Source organism: Acomys russatus, chromosome X (assembly GCF_903995435.1).
Source record: "Acomys russatus chromosome X, mAcoRus1.1, whole genome shotgun sequence".
NCBI lineage: Eukaryota > Metazoa > Chordata > Mammalia > Rodentia > Muridae > Acomys > Acomys russatus.
The window spans coordinates 33,830,678-33,854,345 of NC_067169.1; the positions used below are offsets into that span (position 1 = coordinate 33,830,678).

Below are 23,668 nucleotides of genomic sequence, written 5' to 3' on the forward strand. Positions count from 1 at the left end.
CTTTGCAATGTGAGGGATGGGCGCAGCAGACATTGTTGCCTCTGAATACCAGAGTTTGTGGAAATACCAAGGTGCCTATTCACCAGCAGAAGGCAAAAGGTGGGGGTGGAGCACTAAGGCCCTAATCTGGACTCAGACTAAACAAAAGACAAAAGGGGTTTTAAGCCAAACTTTGAGGCCATGGCAACACCCTGTGACATACCTGTCAAAATGACTGGACCCTGTAGCCACAGGATGACTGCACCTGTCTAAGCTCTGGTGGCTGCTGCTAACAAGTTAACAAGTTAGCTCTGGGTCAAGATCTCATACTCACAGCACTCCACAACAAGATTGAAGCCCTTCTCTGAGAAGCACCAGAACGCTGGCTGTCTAATGACTGTGTGACCCATTGCCAGGCCTTACTCCTGACCCACCCCTGAGTCCAGTTTGAGAAACCCACCATCATCAATTCAGTTAGGCACAGGTATTCATCCATGACTGTCAAGAGATGAAAGATATAACCAGGTATATGGGAGCTGCAGTATTTATATTAACAAAAACCAATCTGGGCCCATGCCAATTACCTCAGCCCAGACAGCAGAATTGATTGATCTGACCCAGGTTCTCAGACCGGGAAAAAAAAGTCCACCACTATATTCACAGACCATCAATCATATGTTTTTCCTACAAGCCATGTCCATGGTGTGCTCTATAGAGAAAAAGAGCTTCTCACCACTGGGGGAAAAAAGAATATTAAAAAAATCTTGGCCCTTTTAGAGGATATTTGCCTTCCCCTACAAATTGCTGTCCTACACTGCTAGCTTTCTGATCTGGCTGCCCAACAATTGGCCCTAAAACCAATGTGGCCTATTGATAATCTGATGGCATACCACAACTGGGTGCTGCCTAAGACTTCATGGTAAATTAAAAATGGACAGCTCAAACCTACAGGTTGATGGAGGACACCAGAAGGAAAGACCATTCTCCTAGAAACAACTGGCAGGACTGTTAGTAACTCACCTTCACTTTTCATCTGAGGTCCACAAAACTTTCTGAGTTATTTAGACCAAGGTATGTTCTACCTATATTAGACAGCCTAGGATGTGGTGTCTCATCCAGTGCCAAGAATGTGCTCAAGTAAATCCAAAATAGAAAGCCTTTACCCAGGACGGGGCCCAAATGAGAAACTAACACCCCCACAAATTCTGGGAATCACTGACTTCATGCAAGATCCAGCCTCCTGGGGGAGGATAAAAGTACTTGTAGTTGTTAAAGACACATTTTTCTTGTGGATAAAAGAACTCCTCATCCAGACTGAAACTGCTCCTCCAGGTCTACCAATGGGGTCCGAAAATGACCTAGCTTTCATAGCCAAAACCTCTCAATAAATAGCTAAGTCTTTAGACACCGATTGGAAACTTCATTGTGCTCACAGAACTAAGGGTTCTGGCCAGGTGAAAAAAAATAAGCAGGTAGGGTAGTGGTGGTGCACAACCTTAATCCTAGCACTCAGGAAGCAGAGGCAGAGTCCTCTGTGAGCCAGCCTGGTCTGCAGAGTGAGTTCCAGCTAACCTCCAAGTCCACTGCAAGTTTTTCCCTTGTTCCAGTCCAGTGATAGTGTCTGTATCGAGGAGGTAGGCAAAGGGACACTAAAACCAAGCTGGAAAGGACTCTATATGGTGATTGTCTCCAGTCCTGTATCTGTGAAGGGAGCTGGCATTACACCAGGGATCCACCTCATCCAGGTCAAGGAAGTGGAAGTCACAGATGCTGCTGCCAAATGGACTATCTCCAGACTATAGAGTCATTGAGATTACGTCTCATTGGGCCCTAGGTCCTTCTACTCCATGCCCCTCTACCCCTCCTGAGACTGTGTTTGGTATGAATACAGAGTCCAACCCCCATGCCCCTCTGGCCTGGACATGGGAACTGAGGAAGACAGATACAGACAAGGTATTAGCTAGTGTGACTACAAACCCGCAACCCACATTCCACCTTGACCTTTATTTTCTGATGTCCTCTTTAACTATCTGGTTGTACTGGAGAAAGGAAAAATATGAGGGTTTACCATTTGAGATAGAATACAAAGTTTATGATTCTGTTCATGCCTTGTGACTGGGCCCTCTACTTGCCAAGAACAAGGGAGTTTCCATTGCAAAAATTCGGTTTGTAAAACTGAGGCTTCCTAAAAACAATTCTTCAAAAGATTCTAGCCTTTGGAGAACATAAAGAAGGTGGAGAATCAGACTCTATGCCATAGGAAGGGTACCTGGGAGTAGAGTTAATTATTCTGTCCAAAAATCAGCCAGGATTAGTGTTTATATGAAGGTACTCATCCCCTGTAATACACATGGTTAAGAACTAACCAGACTATCAACTGACAAAACTCAGTGTGACTAGGGGCAGCCCAAATTAATGTTAGAGGACTTACAAGGGGCTGGAACTTGTCTAATATCCAAAAGTTTTAACCTAGGCACTTCCCCTTACTCTCATGCCTGCTAATTTGCCTTTGGATTCATTCATGTGTATAACAGCACTATTACTGGACCTTGGTGGGTATGCACTTAAAGTTTGACTAAATGTGCCTCTCATCGTTGTAATTGTTCAAATGACTATTTTCTATATAAGAAGAATGAAGACAAATAGAAGGAGGGTTTGCAAAAAGAATACTCTCTTACAAAGAAGACTTTTTTTCTTATATCTCTTTGGTCAAAATGGAAGTTACAAATGCCTGCGCATTAGAAAAATAGAAAGGTATACATCCTTGAAACATCCACTCTGAACCATGCATTTCCAAGCCTACTTCATGACACTGCTACAGACTTACCTAAGGCCATATTTTCAAAAATAAAATGGCTGTTACCAAAAATAGACAAATGAATAATAAAGCTCTCTACTTGTATGGGAAAGGCAGATACATTAAAGATGAAACAAACAATACCTTCTGTTCTAGGAAAGGACACACTGTGAAAAAAACGATAAGGCTGGCTACACTTGGGGAAAAATAATAAAGACTTGCTTGCCAGGAGCAAAATGGCAAGAACACATTCTGCCTTCTGCCCAGTACTCCGACCTCCACTGCAATGCTAAAAAAAGAGATTAGAAGGCTAGAACATTGCAATGAAAGTTAACTCTTTTTTTTTTTTTCGTTTTTCGAGACAGGGTTTCTCTGTGTAGCCTTGACTGACCTGGACTCACTTTTGTAGACCAGGCTGGCCTTGAACTTACAGTGATCTGCCTGCCTGTGCCTCCCAAGTGCTGGGATTAAAGGCGTGTGACACCACAGCCCGGTGGTTAGCTATTTTTAAAACAAAAGTTAAAAAAGAATTTACCACAGCCAAGTATTGTACCAGGGCTCAATGATTACCAAAATTTGTCCCATATTGTGTATACATTAATGGACATCGTTGAAACTACTTCACCAAACCAGTCACAACTCAGTGACTATGTAAGTATGTAAGTATCAGATATGAGGTTGCATTTGACCTGAAGTTTGAGCTTCCAAATCTTCTGAGTAAAACCTATTTTGTTCCTTCCCATGTAGTAATTACCTCACTTCCAGAATAAAGAGAAAAGCATCATGATGTCACTTGTGATCATTAAAAAAACTCGATGCAATTATGAACCTGGCAGATATCCCAGGAGATCAAATCAGACTATTGTGTAACCCGCAGCTTCAAAGTCTCTAGAGAATAACTGGATCCAAGAACTTTAAAAAGTTATCTCACCATCTATTCACTTCCTTAGAAGCTGCCTCAGAAATATGTAGCTGAAACATTAACTACCAAGAAAAGTCAGTCTTAGGAAATGTTCCTTCTACATACCAATGTTGCTACTAATTTGAGGAGAAAATTCTCTTTGACCAAGTACCTTAAAAATTTCATTGTATAATAGGGTTCTAACATGGCATAATATTAATTCTATACCCGACTTTCTCTCTGTACCACAAATATTGAAATAAGAGGCAAGTCTCTTGAAAGCATAGCTCCTTACTTTTTATTTGATTGAGGCATTCATTTATCTACCACAGATATGAGAGTTAGGCAAACGTTAGTCATTCATGTGGTTTTTATAAAGAATCAACATGAATGCAACTGGATCCTTAGAGGAATCAAAACAACTCATTAAATTACACATGAATCTTCTCGGATTACCGGAGTCGGGGTGCAGTATACCGTTAGCTACAGGCATAATTGTCCATAAAAACATTCTTTAACCTTACTTCCCTTGTTATTCTTGGCTTAAATCATTTCTCACATTTTCAGTTTTTACTGATGCAATTAAATCCTGAAAGTAACTTAGAGCACTTGATTTCAACTCATGATACCTGTGGAAGAAAGAAGCTGCTAAGTTGGTAAGTGCTACGGGTCACAATAGCCAACAGCAAGAGGGCCATTTAATGAACTGAGAAACCCCCAAATATTTTCAGAGTTCCCCAAGTCTACCTGTATCACTAAGTGCAGACCTAGGGCAGAACACAGAGGGGACTTTCTGATTTGCGAGGCTGAATATTTGAGTAAATACCGCAGGGAGGAGTTCCATACTTGCATCTTCTTTAAAATAATCAACTCTAACAAGTCAATGCCAAATGTTTAACTTTGTAGTGAAATGTCAACAAGATAATTTGACTTCATTCTCATTCAGTACTGGAGACTACCTACACCAAGGACTTTAACTTACCATAATAATATCAAGAACTCATAATCTTTTACATGTGTATAATAAGACAGGTAATGAGCTCCGCAAGTGATAATTTAATAAATTTTAATGAACATGTTAACCTCCAAATCAAAAATCAAAATCTTTCATTCTTTGCTGTTCTACACTTTTAAGTCTGTGATAATTTCCTCAAATCTCCTAATTTCTGTATATATCTTGAAGGTACTCCACTCATATAAATAATGCCATTTACTTTACCTTTTGTCTATGAGGCAGAAACTACAAAATGAACTTTATTTAATTACCTAGTTTACTATTCCCTATACTCCTTTAATAAATGAGTTAGGCAAAAATACAAAAAGATCATTACAGGGATTTCCTCAAAACAGTTCATTTACATAGCATTATGTAATAAAGCATATCACAATAGGTTAATTTTTAATAACATGGTTTTGATCATGTCTGTGTAGCTACATGACTACAAGAAAACTTAAAATTATTTTTCTTTTTTTTTTTGAGACAGGGTTTCTCTGTGTCACTCTGGCTGTCCTGGACTCACTCTGTAGACCAGGCTGGCCTCAAACTCACAGAGATCTACCTGCCTCTGCCTCCCCAGTGCTAGGATTAAAGATTTATGCCACCACGCCCAGCTAAATTATGTTTCTTAATGTTCACATTTAGCTATTTACTAATGATGAGTAATTTGTTATGGCCGGTGCAGATTTAATGTACCCAACTGACATGCATTGAATATCCAATTTCTGAGTACGCCCTATGTTAAATGCAATTTCTAAAAAGCAAGCATTTGGCTCAAAACAGCTGTAGTTTTCTTTTTGTGTTAAAAAATAACTTCAGATTCTGTGAATAGCATTTTAGAGAGGTGGGATTACACAGGGTGCTCAAAAGGTTATTCTTACCTCTAAAACTTGCCATACCCACACATTGTTGTACGGAAACAAACGGCTTAAACACTCTAAGAAAGTAACTGAAAGCGGTTTTGAAAAGATGATTCAGTAAAGCAGAGGTGGGTATTTCTTTTAGTTTAGTTTGCTTTTCCATCCTAAGGGGAAAATAGGCCTCAAACCTTTCCATTTTTAGGTAACTTAGCACCTATAAGATCCCCACACACAAACAGGAAAGAATTATGAATACAAATACAATAAAATGATAAATGAACTTAAGGTATGAGACAGAGACATATGGAATCTGAGAAGGAACTCAGAATTTCTAGGAGGGATGGACAATACATTGAACTCTTAACCTTGGCTTTTGGCCAGGGCTACACAGAGTACTTATGGTGAAAGTAGTGAGGGGAGCAGCAAGACCACATGGGGTAAAACCTCTCATTTTTCTGGCCTACAAAACTAGAAAAGCCATGTTGGAAAATACTGATGATAGTAGGAAAAAGAGAGACTCCAAAGTTTTGTCTACCAACATCTCTAACTGAACCTTAGGTCAAGTTCCTGGTGAATAAATGCAAAGCAAAATAATTGTAAATGAGCCTAGAACTGCCATAGCGAAAGTTCCAGTCTATGCAGAGAAGTAGATTAACACAGGCAGAGGGTGTACACTCACTTGGTAGAAAGGAGGTGGTGTGTCTTTTAGCATGGGAATGCTTACAGCCAAAATATGTATGGCAGAAATGAGCACAAAAGGAAAATATATCCTCAGGAGTCTGGCCTTGAAAAAAGTAATAACCAGAGAAAAAGAATACAAGGAATCATGATCATTCAAAAGGAAGAAAAGAGGTGTAAAACTACTGGTCACTCTGACTAAACCCTGAACCAAATGTCTCAAATGACAGTGTTTAAAATGGATATACTCAGAGGAAGGACAGCAAGTAGCCAAGAAGAGACTTGATACCCTATGAGAATATATAGGGGGACGTAATCCCCCATAGGAACAGTCATAGGGGAGGGGAATAATGGGAAAATGGGGGGGGGGGAGGAATGGGAGGATACAAGGGATGGGATAAACATTGAGGTGTAACAAGAATAAATTAATAAAAAAAAAATAAATAAAATAAAATGGATATAATAGTCTGAATAGGCCCAAACACTGTCATTACTATTCCTTTTCTACCAATATTTAGATAAATGTTTGTAGAGGGAGTAGCTTCAGAATCAGCATACTTCTTTCAACTTTGTGAATAAGAGTTCCTCGTGAGGGAAATTTTATTGGGTTGTTGTTTTGTTTCTTCAAGACAGAGTTTCTCTGTATAGCTTTGACTGTCCTAGACTCAATTTATAGACCAGGCTGGCCTAGAACTCACAGCAATCCACCTGTATCTGCCTCTTGAGTGCTGGGATTAAAGGTGTGCGCTGCCATGCCCAGCTGGAAATCTTGTTGTTCACCTTGATCTGATAATGTAACAAAAGCATTTCAGATTAATTCCAATAGAAAGCTCTGCCTTCTGTCTACCTGTCAAACTGAGGGTCCCATTCTGTCAAGACATAGGTACAAGGCTCAGGAATATCCCAGGACATACATGCCAACTGAATACAATTGGGAGGGGCCAGCAAGTTAGCCCATTAGATAAAGGTGCTTGTCTTGCAAGCCTAAGGGTTTGAGTTCCATGCCCAGAAACAATGCAAAGGCAGAAGGAGAAAACAGACTCCACAAAGTTATCTTTTGACCTCCACTTATGTGACAACACACACACACACACACACACACACACACACACACACACACACACACACACACTAAATGATGATAATGATGATGATGATAAATAAAAGAATAATTTTTCGAAAAGAAAGGGAACTTTTGTGGTTACATTCCTGCTTATACTCAGGTGTTTCTTACCCTCTGTGGAGGATGGGTCTGTAGAACTTCTGGAACAACTTTTGTTTTAAAGCAAGTCAGCTGGTTGTAGTTACACACGCCTTTAACCCCAGCACTTGGGAGTCAGAGGCAGGCAGATCTCTGGGAATTCCAGGTCCCTTTTATCTAGGAAAAAAAGTGAGTTCCAAGACAGCCAAGGCTATACAAAGAAACTGTCTTGGAAAAAAAAAAAAGCAGGTCACATGGGAAGATGCTCTTAAAAAATGTTTTCATGGAAGTGAAAAAAAAAAAGATGGCAGAGGAGGAGCCACACACAGCATGGGAGCCGTGTTGCAACAGACAATGGAGCATGTTTATTCTGCTTGCCCTGCTGTGAGGAAGAAAGCATAGTGGCACTGCCTATGGGCTGCAAGTCAAGTGAGCCTGTTGGGCAGCAGGCACAGAGTGTGCAGCGGCCTGGAGATCTCCAGGATCCTATCTCGGGACTGGAAGCACTACCCAGCCACAGGATCACCCTGACTCTGAGCAAGAACAGGATATTTACCGGTAACCTTGAACCAGACCAATGACTTGCTACAATAAGTATTTGTACGTAAAGCTGTTTTGGATACACACACACACACACACACACACACACACACACACACACACACACACACACACACACACGTACACAGCAGAAGTGACAGGTATGGGAGTGTGACTGCAGCAGACAAAGGAGGACCAAAGGAGCGACCACAGGGTGGTGTGCAGTAGCCTGGAGCTCTGTCCTCAAACATGCTGCTCAGCCCCATAATCACCCTGGCTCTGAGCAACAAGATATCTGAGATGAATAGTTCTTTTTTTTTTTTTTTTACTATGTTTCCTTGAAAAGCTTCCCCCCTCCCCCGCCCCATGGTTGGTGCTGTTACCAGAGGCCATATTGATGTCTATGTTCCATGCAGCAGCCAGAAGCCATGTTCATGGTCTACAGTCCATGCTGCTGAGACAGAGTATGTTGATGCCATGGTCCATGTTACCACTGGAGGCCATGTGTATATCCATGGTCTGTGCTACCACAGTAGATCACATTGATATCTGTGGTCCTTGATCTGTGCTGCCTCTGTTGAGTTCCATGCTGCCAGTGGACACCATGTGGAAGTCCATGATCAATGCTGCTGCCAGCTGCTATAGGCAAGAAAACTTCTTTTGCAGTGGTATTGATGGCTGTAGACTCAACTAAAAATAAGAAACACTGAAGGCTTCTATGACAGTCTTTCATCTTACTACAAAGAACCAGTCCAGACAGGAAGCTATAAAGTCCTTAAAATTTGTAACAAAAATATTGATGTGTAGCTCATCACAGTTGATGGCGTCTGGTGGGAGTGGTGCTTGGGGATAGGATTCATTTATCTTTAAGCAGCTGGCACCCGGGACTTTAACAATGCTACAATGAGTATATGGACAGCAAAAGTTGGACTTGGTGAATCTTTTTTCTTTGGGGAGGGTACAAGGGTGGGAAGGTGGACCTGGCAAAAGTGGGACGCAAGTCTGATCATCCACGTACACTGTACGAAATTCTCAAATAGTCAATAGAGGAATATTGGGGAAAATAAAGAAAAATACTGTAACAACTTAATCAAAGGAACATAGGAAATAAACATCATTTGTTATCAAAAAAGTGACTAAATATCTGATGTTCTCAACATCATGTCTTCTGTGTAAAGAACTGAACTGAGTTTATTTTCAAGAGCAACAAGTGCTCTTAATTGCTGAGCCATCTCTCCAACCCCTAATAAGAAAAGTTACCAATGGTCTATTCTCGAGCAAAATCTTTAAAATTAGTTAGATCTTTATATTCTTGAACCTGTGATACGTATGGACAGGCAGTGTCTGAGATACACTTAAAACATTTTTCCTATTGTCCTACTACATGTAGTTCACTTGGTTTTAGATTTATTTGTTTGCTTATGTACTGCAGGGGGTTTGTGTGCCTGTGTGTTTGCATCTGTGTCTGTGAATTTATTTGAGTGTGCTTGTATGTGTGGTAACCAGAAGAAGATGTCCAGTGTCCTCCCCTATACCTCTGTTTTTCTTTTAAGGCATGGGTCTCTTCCTGAACCTAGGGTATTTTCCTGGATAGGCTGGAAGCCAGCAAGCTTAAGAAATCCTCCTGTTTCTTCCCTCTTCGAGCTGGATATGTTCTTATTTCTTCAGTCAGGGACCACAACCCATGGATGGCTCCACCCATATTTAGGTTGGTTTTTCTTATCTTAGTTAAGTTAATCAGGGCAATGCCTCACAAACATGCCCAAAGATTGTTTCCACGGTGATTCTAAATCCCCACAAAGTGGGAGGAGATATGGAAAAAGAAATTATAATCAGAATATATTGTATGAAATTTCAATTAAAAAGATTAACTATCAAAAAGACTTATTATAAAACTCAAAGTCATAAAAACAATGTAGTATTGGCAAAATAATAGACTTTAATCAATGTAATAGTGTCAGGACTCATAAATGGACATAGACTAATATAGCTAACTTGTCTTTGACAAAGAACCAAAGAAAATATAATGAAGCAAATAGAAATCTTTTAATAAATGTTACCAGAACAGGATATCCACATGCAAAAACAGGAATGAATCTAGAAAGCCAGGCAGGGTGGTTATACATCTTCAGTTCTAGCATTCAGGAGGCAGAGGCAGGCAGATCAATATCTGTGAGTTTGAGGCAGCTTGGTCTACAAACCAAGTTCCAGGGCAGTCCAATCTTTATAGTGAGCTCCTGTCTCGAATAAAACAAATATATGATTAACCAACTTAAATATGTGCTTCATTTGGTAGATTGTTTGCCTTAAAAAATGAAGCCCTAGATTCAACTTGAGCAATAGACAAAAGGTCTATTTGCAGGCTTCACACACCATGCATTTAATTGTAAGTACATTGTTAACCTAAAATGGACCACAGGGCTATGTGTAAAATCTAAACCATTAAAACTCCTAGAAGATAACATAGAAGGAAATCTAGAAGACTTCACGTGTGATGATGATCCATAAAAGGAATGATTAATAAACTGGGCTTCATTAAAACATAGAGCTTTTGCCCTACAAAAGATACTCTTAAGAAAAATAAAAAGAAAAGCTACACACTGTAATAAAATACTTGCAAATAAATTATATAAAAGTATATTATCCCAAATATAGATATATTTGGTTTTAAAATGGGTAAAGTATCTGAAGAGATACCTCACTAAAGAAGAAACAAAGATGAAAAATAAACACATGAAAAGATGTTCAATATTATGTGTTTTTAGGGAATCTCAATTTAAAACAACAATGAAATACTACTATACATCCATTAAAATAGAACAAAATAGAGAAAACTTACACTACCAAATGCTGTCAAGAATGCAGAACAAGCCTCTCATTTGTTACCAGTGCCACTGAAAAAATAGTACAGCCACTATCCATGTTGTCAGTTTTTAGCAAAATCAAACTTCTGATCCAGTACCCATACTCCTTGGTATTTACTCAAAGGAGTTGGAAAGTTACAATGTGGGGAAAAGGGGTAGGATACAGAATATTGATGGTTACAATAGTTTATCTATTGCTGAGATTTAGAAATGACAAAGACGCTTTCGTAGGGGGTAAATAGATATAGTTAGGTGAGTTGTTATTACCCAGCACTTAAGAGAAATAAGGTGTCAAACCATGGAAATATGTGAGAACGTGTATATGTACATCACAAAATGAAAGGAATCTCAAAACAAAACAAAACAAAACTACATATTATATGATCCCAAGTACACAGTATTTTTCACAAGATGAAACTATAGAAATAGTGGAAAGATCAAGAGTTGCTAGAGGTTAGAGAAAGTGCTAACAGATTGAGCAAAGAGGATTTGTAGGGCAGCAAACTATTCTGTATATGACAATGGTGAGTGCAAGTCACTGTGAATCTGTCCAAACCCTTCATACACAACACACCTTGTGTGATAATGCTATGTCAGTGTATACTTATCAGCTGAACCAATGGTACCACTGTGGGACAGGACATTCTAGTGCAGGAAATAGGTGTTCAAGAACAGGAGGCATACGGAAACTTTATTTCCTACTTAATTTTCCTGTTAACCTAAAACTTCTCTAAAAATAAAAGGTATTACTTGAAAACTTAATAATCTCTTCACTTATGATAATTTGATTCATTCCTGGAGTTTCCTACTCAGATATACCTACATATTCTACCTGGATATGAAATAGGAATCTCCATTAAACAGCTTCACTGGCAAAGAGTATTCATCACTTAATAAAATACCTTAAAGAGAATACTGTCAGCTTCATCCATCTCTACCTTTAAACTTATGTTTAATTTATTCTTTTCTCCATGTTCCTAATTCAACTGTCTACTGCTCCCTCTTCTAGTACTCTGTCTCATAAGTTATATCCTCAAGCATTACACCTTCAGTCACTCTGTGTTCTAACAGGCTTTTTAACTCTCCTTAGTGCATTTCCATTGTATTTATTGAACACTTAAAAATCTTCAAACTGCAATGTTTGTCTTAACTTCTTTCACTAACAGTTTACACACGAAAGTAGCTTATTTTCACTGCCTCCACTCCCTGACTACCATCACTCAAAGTATTTATTAGACAAAGTTATCTTAGTTATGATTTTTATTGCTGCAACAAAACACCATGACCAAAAAGCAAGTTGGGGAGGAAAGGGTTTATTTAGCTTACACTTCCACATCTCCAAGGTAAGTCAGGACAGGAACTCAAGCAGGGCAGGTACCTAGAGGCAGGAGCTGATGCACAGGCCATGGAGGGGTGTTGCTTATTCCTCATGGCTTGCTCAGCCTGCCTTCTTACAGAACACAGAACGACCAGCTTAGGGGTGACACTACCCACAATGGGCTCAGCCTTTCCCAATCAATCATTATTTAAGAAAATGCCCTACAGGTCTGCCTACAGTCCTATTTTAATGGCTTGTTCCTCATGGTTTGCTCAGTCTGCTTCCTTATAGAAGCCAGGACCACCCGCCCAGTGATGACACTACTCACAATTGGCTGGACCCACCTATTGATCACTAATTGAGACAATGCCTTACCCCTGAATCTTATGGGGATATTTCCTCAGCTGAGGTGTCTTCCTTTCTGATGACTCTAGTTTGTGTCAAGTTGACACAAGACCAGCTAGTACAAAAGTGAACCTCAAAAATCTCTCAGGGTTTTGTTGCTGTTGTTGTTTTGGGGGTTTTTGTTTGTTTCTACATCTTTAATTTCTGATTGGTGTGTCTATATGAAGGAAAGGCATTAAATATAAGCATGTTAGTTGAAAGAGCTTTCTAGCAGCAGACACTAATGCATATGCCAAATTAAAAGCCATTATTCCAAATACCTGCAATGTCTTTCTACTCCTAAAAATGATAATATTCCACCAAAAGAAGAGTATGATTAAGTCACTTCTCTGCATCTGATATAAACCAAAAGAAGCAAGCAAACAAAAGAAATCCCCTTGGTGATTAAATACGTGTCTTCCCTTAGTTGTGTCCTTCCACTCTTACATAATAGGACAGCCCAGATTTAAGTACAGTCTTCTGCTTATCTACAGAAATACGGAGGAAATCCACAAACAGAAGGAAGAGGTCTAGATGAGAGAACTTAAGGGCAAAAGGTATAAAATAATCAAAATGGCTTTGTTTCAATTTTTAAGAAGTGAGTCTGAATCAGAAAATACTCAGAATTTTTTTTTTTAAATATTCCTGGAGTACTCAGCCTTTCTGCATCTCAAATTGTATTCATAAGTACCAAAACACTAACTTGAAGTATTGGTTTTGGCAGGATGATTATTTTAAAAGTCACATGGGAAAAACAAGTTTACATTTACATGGACTGGGGAGAAGTTAAGTAAGGGAAGAAAAACAGGGGTTACTAATGGGTGGCTCAGGTTCTCTGCTTCACAGACATACACAGACTCTGGATCTATCAAGTTATCAAACCCTGACCCATTTTTTAAACAAAAGAATATGTCTATTCTTTTATAAAGCCAGTATTTGCTTAAGATACTATTTTCAATGTGTAAATCATTTAGAGAATGAAAGTAGAGGACAGGACTTTTGAGATTGAATGCATCAAGCAAGTTAATTCCCTGATAGAAGCAGAGGTAACTGGAAGGCCAATAATGCTGTTGGAGTTAAGAGAGCTGTCAAGGACAAGATAGCAGAAATAACGAGACCAAGCTGATTAAGAATATAAAAGGAAGCTGGGCATGGTGGTGCACTCTGTAAGGCTAGCACCCGGGGGAGGCAGAGGCAGTAGCATCTCTGTGAGTTCAAGGCCAGTCTAGTCTACGATGTGAGTCCAGGACATCCAAGTCTACAGAGAGGAACCCTGTCTCAAAAAACAAACAAACAACAAAAGGAATATAAAAGGAGTCCTTAGCTAAAGGCCCAAACTACCTTAAAGTTCAGGAGTACAACATAACATAGGTTGCAGTTTCCTTTACTTATGTTAATCTTTAGGAAATAGCACCTGGTAGCTTTTAGTATTTTTAGTATTTCCTAAATTCAAGTAGCACCTTATCAATGACCTCCTGCAAATTACAAATTCCTGTGCGTGCACTGACTATTCACTAGCTTTGGTCTCTTCTACAGTGTGTGCTTTTATGATCTTCTTTTTCCCTCTTACCTACAGGGTTTTTTTTTTTTTTTGACCCCTTCTTTATGATTATAAACTATCGCTAGCCTGGAAGACTGTATCTGTGTTCTCACTCTTTATCCATTCTAAAGAAATGCCACTTAAACATTAAATAAAAGTTCAGAATTTCTTCTAATGCTTCCAGTTTAAAATAAGGTAAGAAAAGTGAGTCTGGAAGTATGACTAGGAGTTCACTGAGCTTTTGGAAAAGAAGAAAGGTGTCCTAACATGCCCCTCCAAGTTTGATAATATTATCACCAAAGTCCTTTGAATAAGTGAATAAAGGAATAAACAATAATACCAAGAAAACAAAAAGAAAGTCTGCTAAAAGGTGTTTCAGATTATGAGACTAAATGTTTATGAAACAGGATTCCCAATCAAGGAAAAGGAGTGGAGGAGGAAGCGCAGTTTGTTATGTTGTATTAAATTAAAACAAATGAGTTAAAATATAACATCTGTGCTTGGGGCCACATGTACCAATTTTTATAAAAGTTCATAAAAATTTTAAATGAAAGCAATGGGCCTTTATCCAGTGTCACAATTCTTCCCTTTATGTTTTATATTCTCAACATCATTCCTCCCCCCCCCCCAACCCCGTCTCTTTCTTTCTTTCTTTTTTTTTTTTGAGACAGAGTTTCTCTGTGTAGCCTTGGCTGGCCTGGACTCACTTTGTAGACCAAGCTGGCCTTGAACTTACAGTGATTCTCCTGCCTCTGCCTCCCCTGAATGCTGAGATTAAAGGTGTGCGCCATCACGGATACCCAGCTCTTAACATTATTTTTAAAGTTTCAAAAGTGAGTCTGCTAAGTATCTGGCAGCAACATACCCGTAAGAACTCTTCATTGAAACAATGAACACTAGTCTAGCTAAAATGCCTCACTTGCACATCTTCAAATTTTTTCAGTCTTGCCTTATACTGTGACTATCAAAAGGGATTCATTTAGCTCTGCTTCGCCATTCCAAGTCTTCTCCCTTTCATTCACATTCACATTCACTTATTTCTTCTCGAATTCCATTAGTTTTGTTGTTCTCCCTTTTGAACTCTTAAAACGTATATAAATATTATAATCACACACACACACACACGCACACACACACACACACACACGCACACGCGCGCGCGTGCACACACACACACACACACACACACACACACACACACACACACACACGGCCAGTCACATTTTCATTGGGAATATTCTTACTCTCAAAATCAACAGACCAGGAAAAAGAAAAAAGCCTCTCAGAAAGTTGCTAGGTCTTTCCGGAAATTCCCCCAACTCCAGGCCCTCATAGATTCCCCACCCACTAGGGCGGCAACGTGACTGACTTCTGAAGCGAGAGCACGCGCGCGCGCGCGCGCCAAACACACACACACACACACACACACACACACACACGTGCGCGAACGACCCCCCCACCCCCACCCGCGGTCACCCGCCACTGCCTACAAAACAGCCATAGCCTTTGTTAAACATGTCCAGGCACAATGCATCAGAAGAGGGACACATTCCCAAGGAAAGGGAAGTCATAGGAGTGCCACACCCTCTATTGCAAAAGCCAGAGTCCATAACCCACCTACCCTCAAATCCTCTCCCCAGCAATAGGAAAAGCTCCTGCAACTCTGCACACGGAAAAAGCAGCGCGAAGGACACCGTTTGGGGGGCACCAAGCGGGGAACTGAACTTGAAGCTGGGACACCCTCCAGGGCCCTCAGGCAAACCTCCGCGCCTGGCCAAGGCCAAGCGCGGACTTCCAGCATCTACACTCCTTTCTTCTTTCTTCCAATTCAGCCGCTCCTACACACCTTGCCAACTCCCGCTGCCGCTCACTCCTCTCCCCACGCGGCCAGAGTCAGGCAACCCCGGGCAGCCCCGCCACCAACACAGTTGCACGAGTTTCCCGTAACCCGTTTAAAGTCTTCCATACACACCAGGGTCCCTCTGGGGCTGTAACCACGTTCTCCTGAAGGAGTTCCGCACTGCTGCCCTACTCAACGCCAGCCAGGCTTCGCTACTTAGCTCTAGGAAAGCCGCAAGCCGCGCCTGCGCGATCCAGGTACTGCCTTGCTAGGACCGCGCAGGGAGCTAGCAGATGCTGCAGTAGGAAGCTGTGGGGCCAACTCCGGTAGGGTTAAGAAAGAAGGGGAGGAGCCAGGAGGGATGAGAAGTAAGGGGCGGGACCAGGCGGGGCGGGAAAGGGAAGAGTGGTGCTTCCACCAACCCTGCCCGGAGGCCATTGAGCTAGAAAAACTGCCATAACCCTTTCTGTGCACCCCCATACCCATCCCCGAGCAAACCTTGCTTGGAACATAACCAAACAGTTGTCCAGAACAGCCGGCCTCCAGTCTCACCACCCCATTACTTCTTTTCCTTTATTAATTCTCATTTCAAGTTCTCCTCAGCCCTCTTCAAGTTAGTGGAATGGAAACTTCTCATGTACAGACCTTCTGAAAAGATGTGTACGTGAGCCCAGCCCGGGGCTGGTGACTAGCCAACCTATCTTTGAGTGTTGTTAACAGCTCAGGGAACTGCCCTTTCCCTCAGAGCAAACTTGTGCTACTGCTTCTGAATAACTTTTGAGAGAAAAATATGCATTCTTTTCGAAACAGGTTTTTGGAATTTGTTTGTTCGTTTGAAACAGGGTCATGCTTCGAGGCCCTGGCTGTTTTTATACCTCGTGAAGATCATGCCTCAGCCTCCCAAGTGCTGGTATTGCAGGTCTCTATCACAGCTGAATAATTAATTACCTTGGTAAAATCCACCCGAATGCCTCGGGAAAGGACACACGCTGTCAAATAAGGCCTAGTTTTAAAATCTTTTTAGATGTTTGCTTTATAAGTTGAACGCTAGGGTTCTAAAAGCCCTGCTTAGATATAGGCAAAAAGCCATGTTGTTGGGTAGACTTTTCTTCTGGTGTTTACTAATTCAAGGAGCCTAAAGTGGTTATTAGTCCACGTTGCGTGCATGCTTACTTTTAAGTTCTGAGCTTTTCTGTTTAGGCTCTGGTCAGGTGAGGCATGGCATCTCACATGCTTTCAGATCAGCTATTAAAGTAAACACACCTCAGTGAACCCAAAGTGAAGTGGGTGTGGCCTTGAAATGATTTGTTCCAAGCTAATTTGCCTTCACATCCCTACCTCCTTTTTTTCCTTTTCTTTTCTTACTTTGGTCATGATGGAATTAGGGCCACAGCAGCAGATGTTTCCCAATATATACTTCACCTGTGACTGGGACTTTTTTGTGTGTTTGTGTTTATTTGTTGAGACAGGGTTTTTCAAGCTGTCCTGGAACTTGCTCTATTGACCAGGCTGGCCTCTAACTCAGAGATCCTACCTCTGCCTCCCAAATGCTAGGATTAAAAGCTTGTGCCACCACCACCCAGCATGATTGGAATGTCACAAAAGATCTAAATATACTGAAATTCCTCCCATTAGCTTTGTGGTTCTTCTATTTGTGTATTTACAAAGTATACTTTCTTGAGCTCACTTCTACTTTTCATTTGTTATTGCTGAAGGATATGTTGTCAAGTTTTTCAGAATGAATCTTTAAGTGACTGAAAATGTAATCTTATCCTATTCGTCTCACTGGTAAAACATTCCCTGTAAAGCAGGTGCTTTAAAATACAGTGGTTCAATAAAGATGATTTTTTTTCCACCTCAAATAGAAGGAGATTGTGGGATATTTCACTTTTAACTTGACTGGTGGCTTATACTTCTTTTTTCCCCTCAATGAATCAGGTTATTTTGGTGTACAAATACTAAATTGAAATAGCTTAAGCGAAATGACAAAGTTATTGTGTAACCCAAATTGTGAAAGGGTAGGTCTGTTGTTAGCCTTGGGAATAAATGAAACCAGAAAGTAGAATGTTTGAAATTCCATCTCAGGTTCTCAGTCTTTCCTCTCTCAGACAGGGTCACTCTTTCAGAACCTTCCAAAGTCATATGTTACAGGCTTGTAATCACAAACTCTGAACAACTCTCAGTTCAAGCCTCTCGAACCCAGCCAGACAGAAGATGTGTCTCTTCCCTTGATTCAGTTTTTTGCTTTTTTGTTTTTGTTTTTGTTTTTTTTTTTGAAAGCACGAACTCAAGACTTTGATTTAGTACATTATCATAACTGTGTCTGAACAGAAAATGGAAAGATAAGATATAAATGGAACCCTCCCCCCACATACACAGAAAAAAACGTAAAGAAAAAATTTCTAAATGAAAATATAAGACAGGGAGAATTTTTTCCAGACTGCCTCTGACCTTTAGATGTGAAGAAGGACAGAGAACTGGGTTTTGTTTGTGGGTATTTTGTTTTGTTTTTAATTTTTATTTTATGTGTATGGGGTTTTGCCTGTATGACTATCTATGCACCCCATGCATTCAGTGCCCACAGAAGCCATAAGAGAGGTACAGATCTCCTGAAACTGAGGTGACAGTTGTGAGCTGCCATGTGGGTGATGGGAATTGAACACGGGTCAGAAGAACATTCAGTATTCATAAGCACTGAGGCTCCAGATGTTGTTTGCTGACTAAGAGAAAAGTACTACACAGATAAAAATAAACAAAATGAACACGGGGCTGGAGAGACGGCTCAGAGTTTATGAGCACTTGCTGCTCATGCGTGTAGGATTCTGCTGGATAAGGTTGAAGTCTGACTTCTCCGGATAGCTGTTTTGCCTTCAGTCCATGAAGGTGGACTCCCTTTTCTCAGTAGGGTTTTCACTCCACCTGATCTGGTAACCCGAGATTTTGTAAGGAGTGTCACATATTCCTCAAGGAAGATCACAAGCCCTGCCATTTCCTGATAATGAACTTGTTCAGCAAGCACAGGGAATTCCTGGAACTACCTTACCTTATACTGAGGAGATCCTAGCCTCCAGCAAATGACCTTTGACCATACCTAGAAAATATTCCCTCACCCATAGGATAGTTAAGTACTGTCTTCTCCTTCTTGTGATTGGACCCAGTGTTACTGCATGTACATGAGGTACAGTAAGCATCCAGGCACCCTTAGCCCTAGCTAATCTGACACATTCACCCACAAAGCCCTCCCCACTTCCCAAGATTTATAAATAAAGGCTGGCCATTTCTCCACCCAGACTATCTGAGACTCCACTTATTCCCGGGTGAACCCCCACTGGACACTTGGTGGTCAGGCAGGAATGACAGAACTGCCTTTGCAGTTGCTTGGACTTGCTCCACCACTGCCTATTATAGCTCAGTCCTGACCCCAGGCAAAACACCACAGGGGCCTTTGTTTCACTGGACCTGCAAGGCTTTCAGACATCTGCCTGCTTCCTCGGCTGTACTTAGCACAGGAACTCAAACAAGGAGCTGTAACACTTTTGGTACCATCGTGGGCTTGTGGAGCTCCAGAGTCTCCACTGCCTTCTGATGGCAGCAATCTTATTCTAAAAGAGCTAAGCTGTAACACTGTAGAAAAGTCACTTTCCACCTCCCCTGGAAAGACTGGCAGGCAGCCTGGCCTAGAGCCCAGGCCAGGAGCCTTGCCTTGAGTGATCTATGCTGTCCCTGAGCAAGAAACAGGACCTTGGGACCTATGACCTCAAGGTCTATTGGTTCTCCTCTGGAAGCAATCATTGCCTGGAAGGACCCTTGGGACATGGGACCCAGGCTGCCTGCCACCAGATACTAAACTACACTTTTGGAGGACCCAGGTTCAATTCTCAGATCCTGCATAGTGCCTCTTACAGCTGCCTATAATTCATTCCAGGGCATCTGACACCCTCTTATTGCATTCCCTGGTACCAGGCACACATATGGTGCACCTACATGTATATAGGTACTCACACATACATACAAAATAAGTAAATATTTTTAAAAGAACGTACACACAATACAATATCTGTATTTAAGGACTACAGACTTGGAATATTCTCATATTCTCTGTGTCTCTCTGTGTCTTACACTCTCTCAATAATGTGTGTATTCATTTTCTATGGCCACTATAACAGGCCATACCACAAACTTACTGTTTTAAAGCACAATAATTGGAGTTGAAGAGATGGATCAGGAGGTAAAAGCATTTACTATTCTTGTAGGAGACCTAGCTATGAGGTTTGTTACATAACCATGGCTGTAATTTATAGATAGATTTAAGTTTCTTAAATCTTTATGTTGTCCAGGAATTCAATCTATATATATATATTTCTTAAAATAATCACAAACTGCAGTATATCTCTATAGAATTCGATCTGTCATACCATACATCTCTGTTAGAAAAAAAAAAAGATGCGAGAGAGTGAGAATATCTCTGGTTTGCTCTCATGGTGAAGAATAAGAGTATTGTTTTTAATTTCTAACATTTTGGTAGGACACCATTCATTATCTCACAAAGAAATCCAAATCCATACTCTATCATTCTGAATTAAGTAAGACAGAAAGATGTCTTGAAAACATTTCATTTTTGATGTGTGATTTATTTCACTAATATGAAAGGTATATCTTAAATAACCATTCTTCACATCTAAAACTATGAAGGGATTTTCTGTGCATTATAATTAGGCAGCTCAGATCTTCAAACATACTTGATAATGCGGATTCAAATTCTGTGCTCAAACAACTGGAAATTTGAAGGTTAATAGAGACTGGTTTCACATCAATCATATGCTTACACTAACAAAACATGTTTTCAATAGGCAGAGCTTGGGGAGTGGAAGAGTAGGAGGAAGGATTGAGGGAGCCAGAGGAGTCAAGGACACCACAACAAGACCTAGGGAAGGGAGGGGTCAAGGGCACTATGGAAAAAAAGACCGAGCAGAGTCAACTAACCTGGGCCCATGAGGGCTCACAGAGACTGAACCACAAACCAAAGAGCATGCATGGGCTGGACCTGGACTCCCTGTGCATTTGTAGCAGGGGTGCAGCTTGAGCATCATGAGTGTTCCCTAACAGTGAGAGTAGGGAGTGACTCTGTTGCCTGCCTTTGGATCTTTCCCCTAGCTTGGTTGGTTTGTCTAGCCTCAGTGGGAGAGGATGCACTTAATCCTGCTGCAACTTAAAATGCCAGGGTGGGTTGGTATCCATGGGGGCCTTCCAAGTCTCTGATAAGGAGGATGGGGGATGGGGGAAGGGGGAGGGGAAACTGGGAGTAGAGGAGTCAGGGCTGGGATCTTGCTATAATGTGATTAAATAAATAAATGGAAGAAAAATAAAAAAACAAACAGAAACATGTTTTCAAAAATCACAATTTTTAAATTGAATGTATACAATTAAAATGTTATGGCTAAGTAGCTGTGTTTTTTTAGATGCCAACTTCATTGTTATATTTGGAAGAACAGGAAATTGATATTCTACTTAGTTGCTGGATAAAAAAAGATAAGCTTTACATACAGATGTGTATGGAAGGTTGTGTGTGTGTGTGTATCCATATATATGTGTGTGTATACATATACATATATTGGCACATATACATAGGCATCTAGATGATGATGACAATGATTATGATGATGATGGTGATAAAAACAAAAGCAAAACAGAACAGAACAAAACAAACAAGAAAAATAGCCAAAGAAAAACGACAAAAAACATAGAGACACCCAGTAAAATCCCAGTTCACTCAATTGTATGACATTAAAATCTTCAATCTTCTTACTAGAATACATGTTGAAACCAAGATGAACATTTGGGTCTTCAGATACCTCACTATATACTCTTACCTCTAAACCATAAATTTTCTTTTTCATCCTAAAAGCTACAGTTCTTAATCAGACATTTGATTGAATCCCAAATTCCTTTAGTCAGTATGTAGAACAGAAAAAAGTAGAGGAAAAAATTCCTGTTTTCTCTAAACTCAGGTAATTTACACCCATTCAGTTCAAAGGCATTGATAGTTACATCACAATGCAAGTTTATTCTCTTAAATGTATTACATCAGGGAGAAGACAAGTCAAGTCATTTAGTTAATATCTATGATGAAGCTCAATAGAGACAAACCATAAAATATATTAATGTTCATTTCTTTCTTTATATTACTCTTCCATTTTGCTCAAAGGCTATAGATCTTGAAATAGAATAAACCTATGTGATTTTCTCAAAATGGGGGAATATTTTAGTCCCCAAATAATTAAGGATTTTCATTATAAAGCAGTGGAGGAGCAGGAAGATGGTTCAATGGATAAAGGTGCTAGCCATGTAAGCTTGACAACCTAATTTCAATCTCCCAAATCAACATAAAAATGTGTTTTTATATAATTCCAGCACTCTTAATTCAAACATAATTTTCAAGAAATACTAGTGCCAGCTAGCCTGGAATAAGCAGTGCAGTATTGGACACCTACTCCAGCAAGGCCACATTTCCTAATAGTGCCAACCGATATGATTCTGTGGGGGCCATTTTCTTTAAGTCACTGTTAGTTAGGACTGACTAAAACTCTATTGTATGTGTTTGGGGGTGGGAGCTAATGAGATGGTTCATCTGGCAAAGGTTTTTGGTGCCAAGCTTGAAGATCTAAGATCAATTGTCAGAACCCACAATATATAAGGAAAGACAAGACTCAAGACAAGTTGTTTTTGATCTTCTCAATGATCAGATGAGCTGTGACATGTTTGTGTAACGCAGGCACACACACACCCCACCACCACCACCACCACTACCACCAGATTTAATTTTTTTAATTTAAATTAAAAAAACTAAAATTCCACTATGTATATGTACCATAATTTCATTTCCCATTCATTTCATGATGGGCAGATATCAGGAGTGATTCTAATTCCTCATTATTGTGGGTAGTAATAAATATGATAAAATAGTATTGCCTTCATTATTGTGAATAGTAATAAATTAAACATGATAAGCTAGTATGACTATGGTTAGATAAAGAATTGAGTATAATTCCAAGAGTGGCATAGATGGGTCACATGGTAGTTTTACTTTTAGATTTTTTTTTGAAACTTCCGAACTTATTTCCACAGTGTTTTCACCACTTTATACTCCCACCAAGAGTCACAACGTTTTGCTCTTTCTCCATATGCTTAACAGCATTTTCGTCATTTATTTTCTTTTTAAAAATATTTGTATTAATTCTTTGAGAATGTTGTACAATGTACTATGATCATATACACACTCTCTCCAATTTCTCATTTCTTTTCTTAATGATAACCATTTTGATGAGAGTGAGAAGAAATCTCAAAGTAGTTTAATTTACAATTCCATGACAGTTAAAGATGTTGAACACCTTTAAAAGTATTTATTGGCCATTTATAATTCTTATTTTGAGAAAAATTCATTCAGCACCTTAGCTCATGTATTGGTTGGGTTGTTTGCTGTTTTGCTTTTAGAGTCTCTTGTATATTTTATATTCTTTATTATAATAATCCTTGTGATTATATTTAAGGCTCAATATAATCTTTAACTTAATTATATCTCCAAAGTCTCTTTACCGTAAAGTTGGTATTTAAAATAATTTTTATTTATTTTTATGTGTATGAATATTTTGCCTATATATATGTATATGTAACATGTGCATGCCTGGTCCCCAAGGATTCCAGAACAGGGCTTTGGAAATGGAGTTATGGATGGTTGAGAATCACCATGTGGGACCTCTGCAAAGGCAAAG

General features: G+C 39.9%; 1 protein-coding gene across 4 annotated transcripts in view; it reads right to left on the reverse strand.

Annotated features, from left to right (window-relative positions):
• Window positions 1-16,220, reverse strand: part of Prrg1 (proline rich and Gla domain 1) — a 103,338-nt gene extending 87,118 nt beyond the window's left edge. The window contains exons 1-2 of one of the 4 annotated variants that reach the window (XM_051142390.1): window positions 16,032-16,220; window positions 7,447-7,590 (exon numbers count right to left, since the gene is read on the reverse strand). The gene's annotated coding sequence lies outside the window, so the exon portion shown is untranslated. Of the gene's footprint in view, window positions 1-6,920; window positions 6,945-7,446; window positions 7,591-15,905 lie in introns of those variants that run through there. The other 3 variants (XM_051142389.1, XM_051142391.1, XM_051142392.1) reach the window with 3 other exon arrangements.
• Between the last annotated feature and the right edge of the window lie 7,448 nt (window positions 16,221-23,668).